Genomic DNA, 14,360 nt, shown 5'->3' with positions numbered 1-14,360 from the left:
AGCAGGCATCCCCACCCTCTCATGACCATCACTTTCTCTCCTGTCACATGCTTTCTCCTGTGAGCAATGCATGATGGGATGCTAACCCTGCACCCCTGGACCACTGGCCCTGCCCTCCTGCATCCTGGTTGCTATAGAAGGGATTGGGACTAAGAATATACACCAGCCCCTGGATCTATTGCGTGGAATCGTGCCAGCTCTCCCTGGCTTTTCCTGGCCTCTTGGTGCGACCCAGCTCCAAGAGAACTCTGGGGCATGGCCTCCCTTCCTCGTTTATCATGTCTTATCCTTGGGGGTCTGTGCACACGCTCCTCGTAAGCCTCAACAGACAGTCCCCATGCTCAGGCTGATCCCTGAGGAGCCTCCCCGAAGGAACTCCCGTGTTTTCAAATCAGTGGTTTTTCCATCCCCTGATCTGTGTTATGGCTATAGCTAAATCAGATCTGGACAGAGCGTTCCTTCGTTGAGGATCCGTGTGGCCCTGATGATGTCTGCAGGGCATTCTGACAGCTGCCGTCCACTCGCCCGCCTCACAGCCCCTCCATCCCCATCCCCCACCCCCGTCTGCCCCAGCACTCCAGTGCCTCAGTCTTTCCTTGCTCTAGTTTTTCCAGATCCTCTAGCTGCAAATGCCAGCTTCATCCTTCATGAGCCCACTCAACAGATCCCTTCACCGGGGAAAATTCTACCAAAATGTCTACCTGTCCTTCTCCTTCTCCCAGCATTTCATTTTAGATCGTGGGCATCAAGTCCACAGATGTTTAAGAAGAGTGGAAAAATACAGTACTTCTATGTAGACTGTTGTGATAGAAGTAAGCCTTGAGCCTGCTCTGGAGTCAAAACCCAGTCAAAATAACCGTAAGGCCTTCCACTGCCAGGACTAGAGGAGTTTCCTTTGCTCCGTGCGCATGGAGAAACAACTTTCGTTCCTTCTAGTTTGTTTATAGCAGAAACTGAGGCGTGTGATATTGGGTGGTAACTTGTGAGATTTGCTGAGCGACAATCAAAGTGCCCGCATTTTCAGATAGTGTTTTATATTCTCTGAAAGTAAAGGCTTCTGCTACTTAATTTTAGAAAGAACTTGTATGAATTTAGACTATTGTTTAAAAAATAAAGATTGGGGGCTGGGAAGGTGGCTCAGTGGTAGAGGGCTTGCCTTGCATGCCTGAGGCCCTGGGTTCGATTCCTCAGCACCACATAAGCAAAAAGAAAAAAGCTGGAAGTGGCTCTGTGGCTCAAGTAGTAGAGCGCTAGCCTTGAGCTGAAGAGCTGAGGGACAGCGCCCAGGCCCAGAGTTCAGGCCCCACAACCAGTCCCCCCCCCCAAAAGAAAAATAAAGCTTGGTTGAGGACCCACTACCCAATCATGTAATGATACCTGGTCCAATCGTATAACAGTATCTATCAGGCATGGTGGCACACACCTATAATCTCAGCCTTAGGGGGAGAATGAGGCAGGGGTATCATGGGTTCTAGGCTAGCTTGGGGGTATATGGAGAAACCTAGGCTCAAAACAAAATAAACAAAACCAACTGCCCCCCATGCCGTCTTCCCACTTAATGGTAGTAATGGTGAGTATTTGAGTAGGGTGTGTGCGTGCGCGCATGCGTGCGCGTGCGTGTGTGTGTATGTGTGTGTGTGTGTGTGTGAGTGTGTGAGTGAGGCAAATGGGCTAGGAGGAGAGGAACGAGAGAAATGCACTGAAGAGTCAGGATTTCATCTCTGGTGTGTGTAGGAGGAAGGTATGGTTTGTGTGCTTGCTGATGGTTACTTTTACTGCATTCTTAGTCTTCCTCCAAGAGGGAGAGTGCCTTTATAAACTCATTTGTAAATCATTTCTAAAACATACTGGCATGAGTGGGGTGCCAGTGGCTCACATCTGTAACCCCAGCTACCTATCTGAGAAACAAAATTAGAAACCAACCAGGCAGGAAAGTCAGTAAGACTTTTATCTCCCATCTACCACCAAAAAGCCAAAAGTGGAGCTATGATACAAGTGGTGTAGGATGCCAACTTTGAGCAAAAAACTAATGGACAGTGCACAGGCTTTGAGTTCAAGCCCGTGTGTGTGTGTGTGTGTGTGTGTGTGTGTGTGTGTGTGTGTGTGTGTGTGTGTGTGTGTGTGTGTGTGTGTGTGTGTGTGTGTGTGTGTGTGTGTGTGTGTGTGTGTGTGTGTGTGTGTTGGAATGGAGAATGACTGCGTGTAATATAGAACAAATAATTTCACTAGGCTTCAGGCTCCCTTTGGAAAATTGAATGGATGAGTTCAGTGATTTTCAAAATCTCACCCATGATGACATTCTTTCTCTCTTTCACTTTTTTTTCATACTTCTGTAACAGCTCTCAAGTTCAATAGACTATTTCATCATTAGCCAGTTATAAACACATGCATCCTGGAACTCTTATGGTTTCAAGGGGACCATGGGTCATTGTCACCATCTACAGCCATTGATAAGGGACCCAGACCTAGCCTAGAGAATCTCAGGGCAGCAAATCTAAGAGCTGATAGCATTTACCCTTCCAGCCTTTCCCAGAACCACAGCCCATGGAGGCTGTTTCCCAGGTGCTTTAGGGAGTGACTTGCCCGCTAGCCCTTGAGAAATGCTGGCTCTCTGAAAGCCAGGCAATTCCCAGCTGTGGTGGGGAGGGGGAGGAGGGTGTTTAGTTAAGACACATGATTTCAGATGAAGCCTGTTCCTCGTCCTTAACTAACTGTGTGTGTGACACATTCTCATGATAACTCCTAGGGTGGAGAATCCCTTCTGTGTTACAAAGATGCAGCAGCTTATGCACAGTCTTCTAGAACTCACCAGGCCACATTGAGGAGGGGGTGGAACTGGAGCAAATGGTGAGAATTCCAAATATAGAAGAAAGAGAACATAGAGCTGGCTTGGGCATTTGACCTTTGGGATTGTGAACAATCCAAAGACTGGAGGAAATTCCACCACATAGAGTCATACTTTGTGACTGTAACACTGAAAGACTTGAAGAAGACAGTATTCTTGCACATTCCCCTTTCAGAGGTGACCCATGCCCTCAGGAGCCTTTATACCAACTGTTTGTATTCCAGTGATTTCCCAGGTGGTCCTCCCTGATTCTTCCTCTGTCCCTGCATTTTCTAACCAGTACTCAGAAGTCTGAACCAGAACAAAGTGACATTTACCCCAGAACTGGTCGAAAAGTTTCTTCATAGTAATACTTATTCATGATAAGAAGCATCATTGCCCTAAGTTGGGGATGGCATTTCCCCTCTAAAGGTCTGAGGTTAGGACCACTGTGGGCCCACAGTCTGTCCTCTTGTTGAATGCCATGTCGTGGGATCTGGGATAGATGGCCGAAGCCACCTGCACAACCCACAGTGGCTTTCTTTGTTTGCAGTGACGTGCGTGATCGCAATAAGGCCTGGAATGTGTTTTTACTGGAATGTCTTGGTCTTGGCTCCCTGTGAGAGATAATGCTGGCATTTTCCCGTTTAAAGTTGGATATGCAGTGGAGATTTGTGCTTCTCCAGCAGCTGAGTTCTTCTTTCTCTTGAAAGCTTTCTCTCATTTGAGCACACACCCTCCCAGACAGGGTCTTCGGAGGATGGGAGACAGTGTGAGTCACAGATTATAGACCAGGCCCCCGAATAACTTCATTAGAAACTCATTTTGACATAGAGTTTCAATATTGCTTCGTCTGAACGCACTCCGTTGATGATAAATCCTGTGTGTTTTCTCCTGTCCGATGCTACCTCTGAATCCTGACCCTGCCAGAAATATCAAGAAAACATGAAAGAAAAATTAAAAGTGAGCTCAGATCCATGGAATTCACCATTTTCCTGCCAAGTACAGTCTGAAAAGTGAAAACAGTCCTAACAAGTCCAAATAGCTTTTTATTTAAAAAACAAAACAAAACAAAACCAGAAAGGACAAAATGGATCCCTGGATGAAGATTCAAGTGACATTCTTCTTGGCAGGAAACTGGACAATTAGCACCATCATTCCAGCAAATGTGGCTGCCAGCTCTTCCCCTCTGAAGGCCTTGGAGAGACTGAGTTGTGGGCCCCATGGACTTCAGGGTCTTGCAGCTGTCTGTGTGTGGGATGGACACGATGATCATTTAGGGGGCAGAAGGTCTTTCTCATGGACTGTGTTGCTCATTAACACATGTGCTTTCTGACGTGGGTGTTATTTTCTGAGGTCCAGGGGCTGGAGAAATTGACTATGAATAACCTTTTCTATGAGCCCAGAGTGTGCCAGTTTCCCTCCTGGCTACAATGTTAACTTTACTGGTGCAGAGTCACATTTGACAGCAAAAGAGGGATCTGGTGGCCTAATTTGTCATTAATGAGTAGGGTACATAGTAGTAGCCTTTATCAAGCATTAGCAGATCTTTATCATTTTGCTTTTTGTCCTTCCTCCTCTTAGTGTTTTTCTTTTCTTTTCCTTTTTTTAAAAAAAAAATGTGGCCAGTATTAGGGCTTGAACTCAAGGCTTTATGCTCTCAGTTGGTTTTTTCCCACTCTGGGCTACCCCTCTACCACTTGAGCCACAGTTCAAAGCCACAGCGTTTTGGTGAGTAGTTGTACTTAAGGGTCTCATGGGCTTTCCTGCTGAGGTTGTGTTTGAACCACGATCCTCAAGATCTCAGCCTGCTGAGTAGGTAGGATTACAGGATTACAGCTAGGATTACACCAACGCTCTTTCTCCCTGTATTTTCGCTGTGGCTGGAATGTTTTAAAGATGTTAACTATATGATTCTTGTCACCAGGCAGGGGGAAATATTTTTGTCTTGTCAATCTCAGGAGTCTGCATTCATTAAATCATACTTTAAGCTTCAGCATTGTTCACCTAAATAGAAGGCAGCATGTGACAAGCGGCTTTGGGTTTCCTTTGGAAATGATCTTTCAGCAGAGGTTTGAAGGCAGAATCTTGATTGGCTTCTACTGTATGTAGTACTTAACTCCTTGGAGCCATGTTATTTTCTCTGCCTTTGGGCTTTCTTGGGAAGTGATCAGAGCAGCATTTAGATGAGATCAGTACCCTTGTTTGACCAAAGAGCCCTTTAAACAGCAGGTATGTGTGATGATATGGTGTGTGTCTGGTAGATCTGTAGCCTTCAATTTCATCGAGTTGAAACTCTAGTGTGTTGCTCTCTGGTTTAGTTCAGTTGGATTCAGATGTATCTGGGTTAGAGGTCACCATCATGGACCAGCCAGGCTGGGAAGCAGAATCACATGCAAGGTGAGGTTGAAATGTCCCGGCTCTATCACGTGTAAACTGCGTGCCGTTAAGCATGATTATTAATCTCTTGAAGCTTCTTTTTCTCCATGTCTATTAAAAATGGGAGGAATTAATAACACCTGTTGAGGAGCTGTTGTGAGCTCTTCATAGTTTTAGACACTTAGCAAACATTAAAATTTTTACAGTGTTCAAGAGCTGGGCACTGGTGGCTCATGCCTGTCATCCTAGCTACTTAGGAGGCTGAGATCTGAGGATCATGGTTGAAAACCTGCTCAGGACCGAATGTCTGTGAGACTCATCTCCAATTAACCAGCAAAATGCTGGAAATGGAAGTATGATTCAAGTGCGAGAGTACCAGCCCCGAGTGAAAACACCACGTGACAGCCTGAGGCCCTGAATTCAAGTGCCAGTACTTAAAAGGAAAAAAAAAAAAAAAGAACCAAAAATAATGTTCAGGTACTGGTGAAGGAAGACCATGCTTTTTCTGGTTTTGAAGACTGGGGTGGGTCAGGGTGGAAGAGAGAATCCTCCCTCAGTGGTCTAGGGAAAGACACAGTGAATGCCTGGAGATAGAAGTTGTTCAGAAGGGTTTCTGCTGTGTCCCTCACCAACCCACGGCAGACATGGTGGTCAAAATGCAGGCCTCTCTTCTCTTCTTTCCTCTGAGCTGGCTTCTTGCTGTGAGATGGAGTCGGGGGTGACAGATGGGCTTGTAAGTGTTTGAACCTGCTCATCCCATTGACTGTGCTATATGAAAAGTTTAGAAGAAAAAAGTGGGGATAAAGTAGCTGATGATAACTTGGGTGGACAGCAAAACTTGTTGATAATTATTTTATGAACACATATTTCTTGCAGTAGGTCATGTTGTTAAGCCAGATGGATACGCTAACTGAGAAGATCACTGAATTACAGTCTTTTATACTTTGGCTCAAACACTTTGGAAGTTAAATAATACCATCTCCTGCACTTTCTTTGGGATACATAGGTTGTCTCTGACTCCTGTGGATGGGTATATGCACGATGGTGGAACTTACCAGCTGAGTGCTTGCGGCTCATGCCTATAGTCCTAGCCACTCAAGGAGGCTGAGCTCTGTCAATTCAAAGCCAGCCCAAGCAGAAAAACCTTCAAGACTCCATCTTCAACTAACTAGCAAAAAGCTAGACTGGAGGATTGGTTCAAGTGGTAGAGCACTAGCTGAGAACAAGAAAGCTGAACAAACACGTTTCTAAGTTCAAGCATATGCTTAACATGTGCACTCACAGACACACACACACACACACACACACACACACACACAGATGTAAATCAAGGAAGCAAAGATCATGGATCAAGGATCATGGAGGCCTCACATGGCCTGCAAAGCAAAAAAGCATCTCTATGATACTCTTATGGAAGAGCTCAGCATTTGTGCTGGAATTCTGACCGTTTCCTACCATTCCATCAACATGGCTGTTGTTGCTTCCTTTCCTTCACTGATCCTGGGATCATTGATTCTAGGATCGCAGGGATAAAGTGCCATTGAAGGGGCTGTTATATGACCAGCACCACACTGTACTCTTGTAGCGAGTTGCCAACATGCTAATTCTAGCCCATGTTTTCCTCAATGATCACTCTTGGCTTTCATTGTAAGTTTAGTTTGACCAGCCAAACACATAGTATAACAGTCTATTTCAGGTTTGGGAGCCATAACAAGTCCTTGAAATTTAGGGTAGACAACACAAGTGAGATGTGGCAAATGTCCCTGAAAACAAAGGCACTGAAGTGTGATTTCCAGCATACCTAGTGCCAGTGCTCTGTAGTTGACTAGAGTATTTCTTCTTTACTTCCAGTGCTGGATTTGTATTTTAGAAAAATACAAAATGGCACCTTGAAATAAAAGGAAGTGGTAAAAAACCCAGGGCCAAGCATCATGGAAGGGAGTGTATATGCGGGCAGGAAAAATCGGTAGACTGTGAAATAATGATAATTTGGAAAGATGAGGCAGAAAATGAGAGGTTTCAGGGTTCCATTTCATATAGTCCAATCCCCCTCATGAGCTAACATTTTCCAGAGTGTTCGGGTGGGGTGGGCGGATACTGGAAAGCCTTTTTGCCTTCTTGTAATCAGTGAGCCTTGTGACCGGCAGATACACTTTGAATAAATCTTTATGTGAATACAACTTCCCATTTCCTATTTGGACTTTGCTGACACTCTTCTGATGCCAGTGTACATTATTTCATAAGCAACTTCAAGGCAAATTCTTCAGCAAAACTTTGGAAGCATAAGACTACACTGTGTGAAGGTGTGGAGTATTTTGAATAGTCACCTGAAATTATTGATGTGCACATACAACATTTGGATGTGCTTAAAACATTGAAATTTAGATACTTTTTTCCTACCTTTGGATTTAGATTGAAAATTCAGCACAAGAAAGAGAGATCATTTTTCCCCTGTCTCAATGATGGTGTGAAATTGTTAATAACCTGCCGTTATTTAGTTGAAGGTTTGGTTGTTTGAAATCCTCTTTCAAACAGACTGCTCACATGCTACCTTTACATACAAGAAGAGAAGGTCCCTCAGGTCTCTATGAAATGCCCATTCCTCTTTCTATACTGATCTCACCAGCTGCATGGAAGCAACATGCAAAAGTGAGTGGGAGAAACTAGTTTTCCCAATGATTAAAAAAAGTCTTTCATAAATGCTTTTATTACTTTATTTACACCATGAACTCGCCTTGACCTATTTACTCCTATTATTTGAACAGGCAAGTTATATGGAACACAGTAAGATTCCTAAAACCAAAAGGGATAGAAAAACTGCCATATTTCAAGTTCACTGAGTTCCTCAAAACTATTTAAGTGTCTTGCCAAGCACATTTTAATAAGTTCAGGAAGATTTATCTTGTGGTGGAATGTTGCTCCAAAGAACTCCACAAGGTAGCAAAATGTCTTGAAAGCTCTGTTAAAAATCATGTGTTAAGACAAAGAAAAAAAAGGCTATTGGTACCTCTGATTATGACTTGTTTTTTTAAGCACTCTAACTACATTAACTATGTTTATACTACTTATACCATGGGAAGATGGCTCGAATTAGGTTGCAAAGTTCTTCACTGGGAATTTGTATTTTCATCCCATTGAAGATTTTCCATGTTCGTGATAGATCTTAATCCATGAGCACAGGGATCTCAGTACCACTAAAACATCATGTACATGGATTTCACGTACTGGTCATCATGTCTTTTCACATACTGGTATTTCGTAAAAGAAAGATTGTCTCCAGTTTGCCAGGTTCTGCAGTGTTTATGCATCTGTTGGTTGCACTATTATTATTAATATTTAATTAGTCGTAAGGCTTGAACTCAGGGCGTGGGTATTATCCTTAAGCTCTTTCACTCAAGACTAGCACTCTGCTACTTTGAGCCACAGTTCCACTTCCAGTTTTCTGGTGTTAATTAGAGATAAAAAGAGTTTTATGGACTTTCCTGCGTGGGCTGGATTTGAACCATGATCCTCAGATCTCAGCCTCCTGAGTAGCTAGGATCACAGGAGTGAGCCACCAGTACTCAGCTACACTAATTACTTTAAGTAATATCAGGAGTAGGTATGACTCCAAGGTCATGTTTCCCTATCCTAGGAAAGGAAACTACAGTGCTTTGTGTGTTAGCCACTGTTTTTCCCTCCTCGCCCTTTGTATTTGAAAATGCTAAAAACAAAGGGGTTATAGTCAGATAAGTCAGGTAAAGAGGACATTTCCTTTTGGACAGTGTCACCCGTTCCCTTGGTCTCAACCAGATTTCCCCTCTCATCCCATCCGAAAGTTGTATAGTTCATTTTCAACATAGTATCCAGTGAGTACCACTGCTGTTCACCCTTGTTCCTTCATTTCTGTGCCCCACCCAGCACTCCCAAAGACATGTAAGCAAACAAGACAAAAAGAAAAGAAAGCAAAAAAGACTAAGACCTCATTTCCATTTCCTGGAGTTAATTTCAATAAATATGATTTTGTATGCATGTAGGCATTGTGCCTTTTTGCTCTTGTCTTCAAGATGTCAGTACTCATGAATCTGTGAGATGCTTTGAACTAAGAAATTAGGCTTCCACTCTTTCGTTTTTATTTTACATTCTTTATTTTCTGTTCATTTTTCATTCTGCAAATCCTCAACTTTCCTCTGTCCATCCCCATTCTCTATACCTGGCTTTGACGACTAACTGTGTTCATAATCACTAATATAAACATATTTTACTGACTCACCAAGTTGTTCACTTATTCACACTGACATACTTATTCATTTTGGTTTTTGGAATGAGTAAGGACATGGAGACATGATAGTTGAGAATAATATTTCCAGCATTATTTTTTTTAAATCCTGGCTGTCAACCCATGTACTTTTTTTTTAATAAGAAGAAAAATTGTTCTTCCAAAGAATCTTTTGAAAAGACTCATAAACCAACTACTTCCTCCACCACCTCCTTCTCCTCCTTCTCCTCCTTCTCCTCCTTCTCCTCCTTCTCCTCCTTCTCCTCCTTCTCCTCCTCCTTCTCCTCCTTCTCCTCCTCCTCCTCCTCCTCCTGCTCCTCCTCCTCCTCCTCCTTCATCTTCTTCTTCTTCCCTTCTCCCTCCTCCTTTCTCCTTCTTGCTTTTAATGGCCAACCGCCAGAGGTTCATTGCCTCTGGAGGCATGAACTCAGGAGGCTGAGATCTGAGGGCTGCCATTCAAAGCCAGCCCAGACAGTAAAGTTCATATGACACTTCAGTGAGCCAGCAAAAAGCTGGAAGTGGGGGTGCAGCTCAAGGGGTGGAACACTAGCCTTGAGTGAAAAAGGTAAGGGACAGTGTCCAAGACAGAGTTCAAGCCCCTCCTCCAGCATCAAAAACAAGCCAACAACAACAGCAATCTCTACATGAAGCTAAGATTCTATAAATGTTAAATATTCTACAAGAAAAGTTGCCTGAAGGCTGTTATGGTTAGATGTTTGTCAGAGGTGGGAAAGTTTTTCCTTTCCAAGGGTCCCTTATTTGCCTATTTGTAACAGAATTCAAGGGCAATACAGAATTACTGATACTGGCAGATCCTGTCTGTCCTATCATGCACCAAATGATTTTGATTTTAGGTGCCTTATGCAACCTGCATGCCCATGTTCCTCACACTCATATAGATGGAGTGTGGTAATTGGCTTAATCTTGAAGAGGAGGTATGTGTACCCTGTGGTCTTACATTCAACTGTTTAAGTCCTGTTATCTGCCTTGAGTTTTTTAACTAACATTGCTTGTTAAAATGAACTTGTATCTTTTTTTTTTGGTCAGTCGTGGGGCTTGAACTCTGGTCCTGGGCGCTGTCCCTCAGCTCTTCAGCTCAAGGCTAGCACTCTACCACTTGAGCACCTCTTCCAGCTTTTTCTGCTTATGTGGTGCTGAGGAATCAAACCTAGAGCCTCATGCATGCAAAGCAAGCCCTCTACCACTGAGCTACCTTCCCAGCCCAAACTTGTATCTTAAAAACATACTTGGATGAGTGTTTTCTCTAATTCTATATAAGATAGGTACTCTTACCTCTTCTACTAAACTGTAATTCTATTAAATGTGGTATGAAATGAATGTATGTGTGAATATATATATGCATGTGTTGACCTATGTGTATTAATTGAGCATATATGGTTGAATTGTGAGTTCCAAAAATTGTAAAACACCCCCAAACCAAAGGTTGATGAAAGTAATAAAGATGGAATACGATGAAACAAGAAAAAATATGTACAATGAAAAAAGCCAGATGCTGGTATAGTTCATACCTGTAATCCTAGCTACTCAGGAAGAAAACCCCTGTTCAAAGTCCATGACATTCTTATCCCTAACTAGCAAAAAACTGGAAGTAGTGGTGTGGCTCAAGTGCTAGAGCGCTAGCCTTGAATAAAAAAGCCAAGTGAGAGGCCCCAAGTTCAAGAACCTGTACTAGAGGGTGGGGGGCAAAGAGGGGAGAGGGGAAAGTATGCAGCTAGATTTGTATTATCCACCATGATCTGCACTGCGTATCAGATACACAGACAGTGGCAGCCACAGCTCAGCAATAGAGAAGTCAGGGGTAAGGTTAGTTCAAGATCAGCCAGTTTAATTGGGTAATCCACTCCTGTGGTAGGAGGACCTTACTGAAGGTGACACAAGCTGAGGGGTGACACATTACCTCTTTAAAGTTGTTTTCCCCATCTTACTTAGGGTGAATTTATAGCTGTCCAAGCCATTTAGCTCTGCACAGGGTCTTGAGCCTTTCACTTTTGCTACTTATGTGGTTTTTCCATAAGAGGATCTATCCATCAGAGTGCATCCTGTGTCTGCCAGCTCCTTTTGGAACCAATTTAAATGAGAAAATAAAGGACTGGTTGGGGGAGGAGGGTGGTGGTGACTGGTTAAGTATGTCTGCTAAACTATTTTACTATTTGAGAACAGTTTTGGAGACTGGAATACATTTTCCATTGAGTAGAATTTGCCTCTCTTCGTGAACCACATTTGTGGAAATATGTTGAAATCTTCAATGTAGAGAAAATGACCTAACTGCTTCTGGTATTATCCACTGTCTAGAAAGATGATACGCTCTTCACAGTAATATATCACTGATCAGCCTCACTGGAAAACCAGAATAACTTCAGATTGCAGTTCAGTGGGCAGTTCATGATTCACATGTGGCTTCTCCAGATTTAGAAGCAAGTATACTACCTACTGTAGCTTTTTTCTCAGACATTTTATCAGATGCATATTCCTGTCTCTTGTGTCATGTATTCCTATCATGTACGAAAATGTAGGTCCGGAATATCACATTGATTATTGTGCAACAAGTATTACAGCTTCTGTATACCCCAGACATTTAGTTCATTCTGACTTTTCCTAAATTTCTTCCATTATTGTAGTATTTGTTTTGTATTTGTAGTATTTGTTTTGTGTATGTATTTGGACATACGAACATTCTGATAGAACTTACATGTGTAAAATAGACTTCCGATCTCAATGGTTAATGTCTCTAGTATAACTACTTTTGTCCTATCCAGTTCATTCTTCACACACTCGCCAGGAACATTTTGTTTAATTTCCTTCTTCTTTCCTTTTAAACCTAGCATCAAATGCAAAAATCTTTATTAAGGTTTCAAAGTCTGCATCTAGGCCTGGTACTAGTGACTCACACCTGTAATCCTGGCTACTCAGGAGGCTGAGGTCTGAGGACCCCAGTTTGAAGCCAGCTCAAACAGACAAATCCAAGAGACTCTCATCCCCAATTAACCTGCAAAAAGCGAGGAGTATAGCCATGACTCAAGTGGTAGAACACCATCCTTGAGTAAAAAAGCCAAGCAAGAGCACAAGATCCTGAATTTAAGCCCCAGGCCTGTGTGTGCATGCCTTTACATGTGTGTGCACACATACACGCTTCCATCTGGTAGTGCCTGCTGCTTGCCTCTTCCACTCACTCTGCCTGAGGTACTTGAGATTCCTTCCTAATTTGGGCCCCCTAACAAAGGAAGGCCTACCTGCCCTATGACCTTCACCCTTTCTGTGCTCTTCTCGAAGAGTTCTCTTACTCTTTGTTGGTACATTACACATCCTTCCTGGCATTACTTAAGTGGTTCTGGGTCATTGAAGCCATCCGGGACTCCTCCTGTCACATACATCTCTCTTCTTTCAGTGTTTTTTCTGGCTCTCACCAGTAGCTGACCTCCTCATATTCATTTGTGTCTATATTCTCCCCCGGCAACATTGCCTCCTGAGTGAATCTGAAACAGATTGGAGTGAGCAGATGTTCAAACACAGAGCTCACCCAATGGAACTTCCAAATATCTTTTATAGACAATACAAATTGCTGAATTTGCTTTTTTTATATAAGAATTTTTCATTTTATAAGACTTGGGTTAAAATACAGAATTCCATTGCAGTTGGACAGCGTTACTAGATAGTTTACTGTGTGTGTTTGAATGCCAGAGTTGGCTAGCACATAGAACCATCAGTATAACATGCTTATTTGAGGAGCTGAAACAGTGGGTAAAAATTCACTGCTAAGCCTATTTCATCCCACAAATGAAGGCCTTTCTTGTCAATGAGGTCTTGTACCTTCTTCCTGCCAGATCAATGTGGAAACTGTCATCACTCATTGCCAACTTCTTTGTTAATAAGGATTTGCCTCTCTTGGTGCCTGTAGTCACTTTCGGTGGTCCAGTATTATTTCTAATACTACCTTTTATCCTCAGGTAAGATTTGTAGTTTTATGGTTTTGCACATTTAATTTTTTTTTTAATTTTTTTATTGTAAAGATACTATACAGAGGGTTACAGTTACATGAATGAGGTAATGAGTACACTTCCTCTTGAGCATTGTTACCCCCTCCATTGTTTTCCCCCTACCATCCCCTCCCTCCCTCCCTTCCCCAAGGTTCTTTTTTTTTTTTTTTTGATTGTGATTAAGTGATTACTTAATTTCCGGTAATTCACAGTATTGTGGAATAATGATGCTCGTTTAAAGTCACAAGTTCATTCTAACTTTCCTGGAGCAAATTGTCTATCACAGTCTGTAATATATAACGGTGCTCACATGTTATATACCATATATGTGATCAGCAGCATGGGGATATTTGGTAGTGGTTCAACCAGATGAGTGGGAGTTCTTTGTTTCTTAAGTCCTGTTAGTTTTGTCATATCACCTAACATTTTGGATTTATCATCCACTTATCAGGGAGACCATGTACTATTTGTCTCTTTGTTCTTGGCTTACCTCGCTCAACATGATTCCTTCTAGCTCCATCCATTTCCCTGCAAATGCCATTATTTTGTCATTTCTAATGGCTGCATAATATTCCATTGTGTATAGATACCACAATTTTTGGATCCATTCATCTGTGGTGGGGCATCTAGGTTGTTTCCATATCCTAGCTATTGCGAACAGTGCTGCAATAAACATGGAGGTGCACGTGTCCTTGTATATTGGTTCCTGTTGTTCAGGGTAGATGCCTAGAAGTGGTATGACTGGGTCGTAAGGGAGGTCAATCTTTAGCTTTCTAAGGACCCTCCAGACTGCTTTCCAAAGTGGTTGTATGAGTGTACATTCCCACCAGCAGTGTAATAGCGTTCCTCGTTCTCCACATCCCCTCCAGCATTTGTCGTTGGCTGATTTGTGGATGTGGGACAT

The 14,360-nt window shown here is 42.7% G+C and overlaps 1 protein-coding gene across 2 annotated transcripts in view; it reads left to right on the top strand.

The window, feature by feature from the left end:
- Nucleotides 1-14,360, top strand: part of Fndc3b (fibronectin type III domain containing 3B) — a 281,337-nt gene that overhangs the window by 163,669 nt on the left and 103,308 nt on the right. The window lies entirely within an intron of this gene.

The sequence above is a fragment of the Dipodomys merriami genome, unplaced genomic scaffold (genome assembly GCF_024711535.1).
Source record: "Dipodomys merriami isolate MVZ:Mamm:240054 unplaced genomic scaffold, mDipMer1.0.p SCAF_40, whole genome shotgun sequence".
NCBI classification, from domain to species: domain Eukaryota; kingdom Metazoa; phylum Chordata; class Mammalia; order Rodentia; family Heteromyidae; genus Dipodomys; species Dipodomys merriami.
This window is presented reverse-complemented; position numbering and strand designations above follow the sequence as displayed.